The sequence below is a fragment of the Chinchilla lanigera genome, unplaced genomic scaffold, assembly GCF_000276665.1.
Source record: "Chinchilla lanigera isolate Chin_1 unplaced genomic scaffold, ChiLan1.0 scaffold00013, whole genome shotgun sequence".
NCBI classification, from domain to species: Eukaryota; Metazoa; Chordata; class Mammalia; order Rodentia; family Chinchillidae; genus Chinchilla; species Chinchilla lanigera.
The window spans coordinates 3,272,335-3,283,619 of NW_004955414.1; positions in this window are offsets into that span (position 1 = coordinate 3,272,335).

An 11,285-nucleotide genomic window follows, 5' to 3' on the forward strand; every position below is an offset into this window, starting at 1 on the left:
AGGAGGAAAGTGTGCTTGTTGTTCAATATATTTTCAGCCACTCGAACAATATCTGGGACACTCAATAAATTCACCTGAAGCAGCTAGTGCTATATAATTCATTTATTGTGCATTTTAATACTGAGAAGACAGACCTGAGATAGGAGGTAAGCTATTTAAAAGGGTAGTGCATGGGGACAGCGCCAGGGCTGACAGGAGAGGAAGAAAACCAGCAAAAAAGTACTCAGTTGGTGAAGGTCAGTGGTTAAATGTCTGTTCTTATCACTTCTACTGAGTTTTTTATGAGCTATGCTAAATTAACACTGAGTGGTACAATAGTAATAAAACTGTTATTTGAATTTAGAAGAAGATAGTTGCATATTAAAGCATGTAAGAGTTGTTAAATTCTAAATTCGATGATGCTTACTCAAAGCTGATCAGCAATCAGAGATCATGTAAATTTAACACTGTTTAACCTTGAGGCCATGTTGATAAAGAAGGTTAGATTTGGGTTAATGATTTAAAGTACATATAGAAAAATATTAAGGAAAGAGAACAAACATATTTTCTTCTAAAAAATAAATTTTCCATTGCTCTAGGAAAGAAATGTTTTAATGGCCTGCTTGATGAAATTCTCAGAAGATATAAGCATTTCAAATAAGCAGCAGTATTCCCTTCCTCCCAGGATTCACTAAACACAAATGTAGGGACAATCAGAGAACTCATAGCAAAAAGATAAATATACAAATCATTTCTAGATCATAGTTAAGTTGTCAGTGACGCTTATTGTGAAATATTATTCTGGAGATATAAAGGAAAAAAGAAGCTATAAAAATAAAGTAGTTGAAGTAGTTTATCCAGTTTAATAACCCTGGGATTTGGGTAACATAATTCAAGATGAATGTATGAGCTTATTTGGTTTTCTCTTTTGTGACTAAGTTTACAAAGATAATTTTTTTGAAGTAGTAAATCCATAAGAGTAAATAAGTGGGGTAGTGGCTATCAGCAACACAGCATTCTACTGTATGCTTTGATGGTGAGATAAATGGCATAGTAGAATACTTCAAGATGAAATGAAAGCTAACACTTAAATATGCCCAGTGAGTTGTAATGGAAGAAGAGGAAATCCCAAAACTGTAGTCTTGGAAGCTACTTATATTGCTATGGGGAAAATAACTTCCAACCTATTAGATGTCAGATCAAGTTCGTAGTCTCTCAACATCAAGGAATGCAACCACGAACCACAGGAGGAAGTTAGAAGAGTTTTATTGAGAATAAGGCAAGGATGAATAACTGCTGAATTTCCAGAAGAGATCCTAAGTGGGTGGCCATTGAGGATCTTTGTTAAAAGAATTTTATACAGCAAAATCACAATGTGAGCAGCGTGGGTCAAGCCACAGTCAGCCTACATCATCACTAGTTGCTTAGCTACTATTCATCCAATAGGAAAGTGAACCATGTAGTAGGGGTGTATAGAAAAAGTAAAGGCCTTCCCGTAAAGATGTGGAAGCATGAGCCCAGATGTTCTAGTCATCCACCTATGTGTATGATGCCTTTCTGGACTGATTGCAATTAGTGATGCTAATTACAGTACAATGCCAAGCTGTTGCTTTTCCAGGGGGAGGCTCTCAGTTGAGCTATCGGCCTCCAGCCTGAGGCCTGGCCCTCTGTGGGGCCTCCAGCAGCCACAGTTCTGATGCATCTTCATCTTTCCTTCTAATTCCCTAGAGGGCCAACTGTTCTCTGACTAATAACTAAAAGTGGTAAAAATAAAGCGTGTATTAATTTTTAAAAATAAATACTATTTAAAATCTGTGCAAGTATTTCTAAAAGATACAGCAAATGAAGGAATATTTGTTCAAAAATTATACTGAAATGCATTAAGTGGAGAGTTTGCGATGTCTCAGCCAAGACACCCCTCTCAGCTCAGAGGAGTGCAGACTGTCCTTCAGACTGTGCGGCCCTCAGCCCCAGGCTGGCTCTCAGTCAGTTCCCACTCAAAGGTTGACCATTTCCAGGAAGGAGTTACAGAATTTCTAATTCTGCTTCTGGCTAACTGATTCTGAACCTCTACTTTGGGCAAGGGAAGATGAGAGGTAAGGGTTCCCATCTTCTGTACAGCGCTAGTTAGGGGACAGAAGTTCTACCTTGAGTGTTTTGAAGTGACATTAAGAATGTTGATGGTGTCCAGTTTATGGTTATTCAACTTAGAATTTTTACAAAACTTTCTTTTTGCAAAAGCAGTATGATTTAGCAGAAACTTTACTTTGAATTTTGAACTTTGCTTTTTCCTAGGTCAGCAACATGACCTAGCGTACTCTCTCGCCAGCACAGATACAGCAGTGACCTGCACCTCACAGTCACTCATGTGACTTCAGAGGGAAATAAGAACACCATGTAGAGTACTGTGTGGCTACTCCATGAAGTTCTATAAATTAGATGAATTAAATGTGTTTTCAACTTATGATAGTTTCCACTTACAGTGCCTTGTAGAAAACAAACCTATTATAATCTGAGAAGCACCTATTGTACAGAAGTAGTGATAAGGGTGTAGAGAAATGGTATGCTCGGAAACTGCTGGTGAGAAGCGACAAACCACTTCAGAAAGCGTTCTGGCAATTATTCAAATTGTTAAAAAGAGATCCTTGTGAGCGCAAATACTACTTATAGGTATCCACTCAGGAAAAATGAAATCATATCACTAGACAGAAATGTGTACAACAATGATCATAACAGTATCAGTCACAATAGTCAAAAAGGAAAAACAGCTGAATATCTATCAATATACTCATAACCTATCTATATTTACACACTTATATTACACACTTCCTAATACACACATGCAGACTTCATACGCATGGGGACAAATTTAATGTACAGTGTTCTAAAACATAAGTACAGAACAAATCAACATACAAAAAAAGAGTAAGTACATATAGACTATATAAAAGGAGAACACTTTGAAGGCATCAGCTAGATGGGGAGAAAGGAAGAGAATGACTGATTTGAGGTTGAAGTGAAGGGAAGTATGGAATGATCAGGGCTGCTCCAGTCCTTCCTATGAAGAGTCTCATTCTTTCCAAAGCATTCGTTGTGATCTTACTTCCTCCCCTAGGAAACCTAAAAAGCCTTAACTGTGTCAGCAATTTTTCACTAAAAAGTCCTTTGGAATGGGTTTGGAATACTACAGTTTAAGTAGTATTTGATTTGTATGTTCTCATTACTTATAAACAAACAGACACACATATACATCCTATTTTCTGTATGTGTCCCATGTTCTGTTTATATACTCGAGAGTACTTAATGCTCTCCACCCATACGCTTCATTTCCCCCAACAGCACAGCATAAAAATTTGCCAGTTAATTTATGATAATATAAAGCTTTTGTTATTTATTTCACCCAAAACAACTATATTTTAATGCCTAATATACAACTAAGTAGTTAAAAACACTATATAAATATAATAGAGAAGAAAATATTCCTTATTTTAAAAGCAACAAAAGATTTCTGAATGGCATATGTTTTGGGTCTGTTAACTGTCACACCTGAACATGCATTTTCATATTCCTGATAGTGGGACTGAGGTTTAGTGGAACATTAGGTGATTTCAGTCCCTGTGATTGTTATTTTCTTGCTTGCCTTAGCAAATGTGATACCTACTTATGGTCAAGCAGAAGAGGGTCTGAGAGATATTTCCAGAGTTTGCAGAAGGAATCTGTGGAAGGTCATGTAGCATCATTAATGACAGCAATGAGATAAGGGTCGATGCACGTCCTTCTCTAAAGAGGCTGGTAAATTTTCAGAAGCTGCGAGACTGGACGGAAGCTAACAGCTCTTCTCTTCCTGGCTCCCTCTTTGAAAGACTCCAATCTGTTTGCCTCTGTGAGCACAGAGGTGAAGGTCTGGGCATATACGGTTAGTCTGATCAGTCGCAATACTGCTAGTAACTTGACTTTGAGCATATTTTACTTAATTTCATTGTACCTTAGTTTTATCATTTCAAAATCATGCTAGTACATTTTATGTGATGTTTAATTGTGCTTCAAAATTTAAAATTCCTAGAAGAATGCCTGAACACAATGTTGAATTAAATATTAATTTATATAAGAGTGATGAGGCACTTAGCATCAGAAGAGTGAGTCTAAAACCACAGGTTTGCACAGGTAAGTAGTCTCTACTGGCATCAGCATTAACTTAGGTTATTATGTTCCTGACATAGTTACAGGTGCTGGGGAAAGAGATATGAACAAAGAAGCCCCTTTTCACATGAAATTTACATTTAGGACTGGATCCCTGTGATGAACCTGAAGCCTTAACAAGTTCTTGGTTTGATATTTGTGACCCACACTTGTAACTCTGGCAGATCCAGAGACACTAAGATACTTTCCTACCTTCATAAATCTGTCTAAGGATGCTGGCTATTTCTCTTATTTTTTAATGATATGGAAGGAACGACTTGCCAGTCACTGAGGTCTAGAAAACTATAAAAGACAGGTGGTAGAAGGTGAACCAGAGCCTGGTATGGAAGGTCCTCATAATGGGACAATGAAGAAAAGAGAAAGACCTATCCAAAAAGATTTGTCTTATAAAAATATGTTCCGTGTAACATGTTAGGGAAGTTGGTACACACAGAGATAAGCAAGCCAGGGTCTCTGCTTTCAAGGAGCTTAGACACCAGCCAAGCCAGTCTGTGTGTGGATAGATGAGTTATCACTTACTATGTTCACTCTGTTAGATAAAAGGACATAAAGTATTATACAAGCACACAGAAGGGCATCTGTCCTGTTAAGTAGGGAAGGCAAATGGACATAACACAGAGAGTTATAAATGAAGGAAATTGGCATGGAAGTCTATGGATTTTCACTAGAGTTAAGCGAGGAGCCTTTCAGACAGTAACAACACATGCAAAGCAATATATAGGAAACAGCTGGTGAGTTTTAAAATGAGAATTTTCAGCAAATTGCACCCGACTTTTACTAACCATTTCATCCCATACAATTCTAGATATTTACTGCCTCATCAAAGGAGAACTAGGTGAATTTGGTTAAAGCATAAACATACAAAGTAGAGAATAAACAGCTAGATCTGGAAACTTGAAGACTTAAATTGAGATTATGAATATGATTTCATAAAAGTGTGGACCATCTCTCCTTTTTTTTGGACCTTCTGTCTTATTTAACAAGATGCTGTAGAAGGTACATACATGAGAAACTATTACAAGTCTCTCTAATGTCATTAGCAACCGGTGTAACAGATGGTAAGCTAAAGACTAAAATTAGGGTAACCATTGCAGACACTCATGCAATCAACTTTCTGAAAGAGTGAAACAAGCCCTCTTTTTTTTTTTTTTTTTTTTGGTTTTTGGTTTTTCTCCGGTACCGGGAACCGAACTCACAACCTTGCGCTTGCCAGGCAGGCGCTTTGCCGCTGAGCTAAATCCCCAGCCCCCCAAGCCCTCTTTTAAGGCCATAAAGAAAGGAAGTGAGAAAGAAAGGCTAAATTTAGAATAAACTGGTAGAAAAGAGCATAGGTTCTAATTTGCCTACTAAACCTATACTCACTAGAGTTCTACTGCTTTCTTTTTAAACGTTTTTGTTTTGTTTGACTTCTCATCACTGTTTTCTTCCAACAACTGTACTTCAAAATATGTGTCTTGGAATAATTAGGTAGTGGGAAAACCCACATACATTCAATTAAAATAAAATACTTGCTTAAAAAGCAATAAATTATTGTTGAAAGCCATGTGTTTTTAGTGTATTCAATCATATTTCTGAATGCATTTTCTAATATCTAGACACAGAGTAAATAAAATAATCCTGCTCCTTTCTACCTTACATTTTAATTTGAAAACTGAAAAATCACTTAGCACATGATAGATGGTTGGTAAATATTATTGAGAGAATGGACAGATGGTTTGGGTTAATTCAAAGAAAGAGAGAATGGCTTCAAATTAGAAAAATGCCTGAATATTGAAACCATTAACCTAGATTAGACATAAACCAGGCACATGTATTAACACTGGAAAAGAAGTATAACCAAATAAAGGTCTGTGGCTTTCAGTCAGATTATCTGCTAATCAAAAAGCCAAGCAGGCCTGTGTGTGTGTGTGTGTGTGTGAGTGTGTGTGTGTGTGTGTGTGTGAGAGAGAGAGAGAGAGAGAGAGAGAGAGAGAGAGAGAGAGAGAGAAAGAGAGGCAGAAACACAGAGAGAAAGATAGATAACAACTTAAAGAAGTACACTGAAATGTTAGTGCCAAAAATGGATGTGAAGGTTTGCTAGTGTTTCAACATGGGGCCTACAATCTGTGTAATAGGAAAAGTGCTACAGAGGAAATCATACTTAGATGATGATTAGGATTAAGCAGTTTTAAAAGAACAATTGAGAAAACTGTGTACCAGGTGAAAAGTTGGTACAATTAAAATATATGAATGTGGGGAATGAGGTACGATTGGAGAAATAAAAATATAGGTGAAAAGGAAACAAGAAATTAATAACTAAAATTTGAACTTCTGAGAAGACTACAACTTCTAGAATCTAGCCAAAGTTGCCCAAGGTGGCCCATATCAAATTCCTTTAGTTAAATTTAGACTCCTTCCATTCCATACCCATTGTACCCAAAACTTTTTGGAAATATTTAAAGTCCATAAATTGGCTTAATTGAGAAAATTATGAGCTAGAACCTGATCCTAATATTGCAGACAACTATGTTAGATAGAAATTAATAGACACAGAGGGCTGGACCCTCATGGGAGTAAGTATACAAGATGAGACACAGCAGAATCGCAGCTGGAGGCAAATCTGAACAGTGCCAAGACTCATGGTGAGAAACGATAGCCTGGCCTGCAAGCCTCCTGGGACATAGACACCAGCTTGAGATTACGTGTAATGAGCACCCGTTGGTCCAGTGAGCTGAGATAGGCCCAGACACACAAGTGGGCTAGCAGAACATTGGTACCTGTGGTCACATTCCACTCCAGTTAATTCTTTTGTTCTTTCTACAATTAGAAGTTATAGATGAACAAAAGTCAGTGTTGCCCACCATATACCCTTGCTGTACGACTTGCTTCCCATAGGATCAATATTACCTAAGTGACTATACTTGTAATCCTACAGGTCGATTATAGCTTGACTCGTTTTATTTCTAAGTTGCAATATTGCTGCACAAGATGTCCTTCACAAATAGCCTCAGTAGTCCCCCACTTGGGACCCTCCTGGAAGTCCAGGAGCTGTTCTTCTTATTTCTAATAAAACTCTCCTGAGTTTGAGCCTCTTCCTTTGAACCTCTTCCTTTGACTTACAACTTCATTCATGGATACTGTGAGACCAAGTGCTTGGTATGTAGAGTGACACTAAGATAAAGGAACAGGTTGAGAGAATCCAAAGAATGTTTCAATGACATATTCATAAAGGGCCCATCTCTATAAAATAAAGTAGTAACCTTCTCAGAGAATCCACCGCCTCTTAACAGAGTTTTCTCTGCTTTCACAGAACCATACATGTTCCCTGTTTCACGAATAAATTTTCATTCTCTTTTAGGGGCCCACTCTTTATTTCTTTCAGTGGGTATGAAATTCCTGCCAAATAAACCCTTCCCAAGCCTCTTAGAAATGCATCCTAAAAATTCTTCTTCCACAAAGGAAATCAGTGAACCTGAGAACCCATTCTATGTTCCGGGTGGGTTGAGTTCCTGATTTTAGCTGTGGGAACCTTCTCAGACCCAGTCCTATGAAAGAGAATAGCCAAGCACCTCAGTCTTTGAGAGAGAAAAAAGGAAATAAGTCAGGGAAAGATGATAAGAGAGGAGGGTGGGATGCAGCTGAAATGCAGCCAGGAAGCAAATGGTGAAGGAGGTGCTGGTGAATAAACCTGTTTTTCATTATAAACCTTGCTGATATTTTTATTTATTGATTGATTTTTGTCTTTCTGAGACAGGGTCTTGCTATGCAGTTCAGGCTGGCCTTGAGCTCACTTTGTAGCCCAGGCTGGTCTTGAACTCTCAAGGATCCTCCTGCCTCAGTCTCCCCGGTGCTGGGATTACAGGTTTGCAGCACCACGCCCAGTCTTGCTGATATTTTTGACTCTATTAATACTTAGTGAAGTACTAACATCTGTCAGAATGTGCCCAAATTTGTGTTGCTGTTTTTGTTGTTTCACAACCACCACATCCTTAGCAAATGAACTGTTTGGGCCTCGCATTATTCTGTTTCAGGTAAGATACTGGACTGTGGCAAACTCAGCTATATTTGAATTTGAAATGAGCAGTGCTTACATATTTAGTGTAAATATGCCTCATGAAATATTTAGAACATACAATTTTTTTTTTTTTCTGGTACCAGGAATCGAACTCACGACGTTGCTCTTGCCAGGCAGGCGCTGTGCCGCTGAGCTAGATCCCCAGCCCCTAGAGCATACAATTTGTGATAAAATACAATAAATTTACAGTTTTAAAATTTTTATTACAGTAAAAGACACATTGTTATCAATCCCCGCTCGAGACACTCAGCCTGACTTTCAACACTCTTTCCCATTATTCCTGCCACCTCCTAACTCAGTTCTGGAAGTGCTCTTCCCCGAGTGTCTTTATTTAACCTGCTTTGGCTGCCTCAGTATTCTGAGATTCAAAACACTTACCATTCCCGGTTATTTTGACATTAGGGAAGAGCCAGAAATTGCATGGTGTCAGTGCAAGTGATTAAGGTGGAAGAAGACTCATCATAGTGTTTTTACTTGACAAATTTTTTTGAAAATGTTTTCTCTGAAGAGTCGGAAAGAGACAAAAAGAATTTTAAAAAAGACTTAAGATTTGTTATGTACATCTCCATGAGGAAAGTGATCATTTTATACTACAAACATATATCAATAAAAAATAAAATTAATAAAACATAAAAAATAGTTTATCTGATACTGACCTGTAAAATCTGTTTTTATTTACTAAATTTGTTAATTCCTCTTAGAACTACCGAAGAAGAAGAAAAGAAGGAGGAGGAGAGAAGAACAAGAAGAAAAAGAAGAACAAGAGGAGGAGGAGAGTGAGGGGGAGGAGGAGGAGAGAGGAAAGGGGAAGGGGGGCGGAAAAGAAGAGGAGGGGATGGCAAGCGATTCTTATCTGTTCATCCAAAAGATGACAAATGAGAATCAAGTATCTGTGGCATTTCTCCACAGATGAAATTCTTCTAATGCTGGACATGGTCTGTGAATAAGAAGTGTAGGTGATTTTTTTTCCACAGACATTATCAACTTGTAGTAATTTGTGCAGAATTTTTTAAAGTTGCAACTCAAGGGGAAAAGTAATTTTAAGAGGTGAAAATAATTCACAATTAAGAGTGAATTGTTTTTTAAATGATAACTACTTTAATCTCATTACTATACATTATTTATACATCAAAATGTCAAATCACACTCCATAAATACAATCATAATACATCAATGAAAACATAACAATAGGTGACAAGTACCATAAAGGCCTGACAATTCTCCTCAATGTGGGCTAAATGCATGAACGGGTTAAGCCTCCAATCTCTCTTCAGCCTTTTGCCCTAGGACTCCTATTTACTTTAATGGAAATCACTTTCCAAGGCACCACGCAGAGATTTGAACACAGGGTTAAAGGTCATCCTGCAACCCTAGGAATAATAAATTTGCAATTTGTACTTTCCTGACCTCTAGAAATATTTTTAGGTGTTTGAGGCCAAAGAAAACAAAGCAGTGCTTTGAAAAGGCTGGGGAGCTATCAATTGATCAATTTAGGTGGGATTATCCGATAATGGGGTAAATACATTGCTATTGATGTGCACAGGGAAGAAGGTGTGCCAAGAAAACCCTGATGCCAGGACCTAGATTTATCTGCTAATCCTTGAAGGAGGCAGTTTGCTGAGGACATGAGTGATTGTTCTGCTAACAGATTTATTCATCGTTTAAGCCCCATTTGAGGCTTACACTCTCCCCTTTCTGTCCCGCAGCTCAAAATGTGGCCTGAACCCCACTGCTGCCCACCTCCTTAGACACTGCAGCCCCTCAGTCAGGTTCAGACTGCAATTTCTGTGATTTAGCATTGATGGTTGTAGCTGTAGAAAGGTGATCCTAGCCAGAAGTGCTGCATTTGAATGAATTTTCAGGACTTTGCATTTGATCGGGCTCCCTGGAGAGCCTTGTCTCTTTTCTGCAGCCATATTCTTAACCAGATTATTTTTAAGGAGAGAATTTCAGGTCAGTAGGTTTAGTAAAGAAAATCACAGGACTGGAAATTAGGAAACCCAGGTTCTGATTCTGATGCTTTTCCTAGTTATTTCTCTGACCTAATTTAATCTTGGTACATTTTCTTATTGTTTTGACTCCTAATTTCTCATTTGTTATTCAATGGAGGTAGTGCTGAGATTGCTCCCAGCTCAGAGGTTTGATAAAAGAATGAAGTAATTGCTCTTCTACCTTTAACATTGAGCACATAGCCCCAAGAAGCAAAATTTTTAAAAATTATTTTCATTTCTGTCCTTCCTCATCTAGCTGCATATTGTCTCTACAGCATGAATCATACTTAAACACTGGTAGAACTTCCACTGGGAGAAGTAGTAAAATTGCATAGAGCAAAACTATTTTAATTTATCAAAATTTTCATGTAGATTTTCCTGTGACTACTGAACTATTCTCACTGTGTCCCATTCATTTAAAAGATGTGTTTTTAGCAAAGTTATTTCTAAATCCAAGTATCTAAATGTGTGTGTGTGTGTGTATTTAATCTTGTCTTGTAACTCTTAGCAACAGTAACCACTTAATCAGAGAATAAAAGGCATAACTGCACAGGTGATTTTTCCAAGAGCACCTATATTAAAAAATGATCATATTCAGAGTAAATCTCTCTGGTTCTCCTGCTCTCTCCCTCTGTCACCCTTTTCCCCTCCCTCGCTTTTGTTCTCTTGTAGCTAAAGGACTGCCTCAGATTCGATGTTTAAACAGTTTAAAGCCATCTTAATGAACAGGACAAATTTAGTACCATAATAGTGGAAGGTATTATTTTAGCATAAATCTTATTTGTTAGTAAGGGGACCAAACAAGACTCACAATTATTTTTTTTTAAATCGACATCAAAATTTATAACCTATAAAATGAAAAAGTAATCGTACAGACCTCATTTAAAACACATTACAGAGTGTATTAGTTACCACATAGGCTAAGCTCCTTAACAAAGATGACGTAAGAATGTAGTGGGTTGAATAAGGTAGAAATTTCTCAGATGACTGTTCTTAGGAAGGATGAACAAAGGCACGCGTGCAGTGATGCCACTCGGTCACGCAGAGAGCAGATGAAAAGA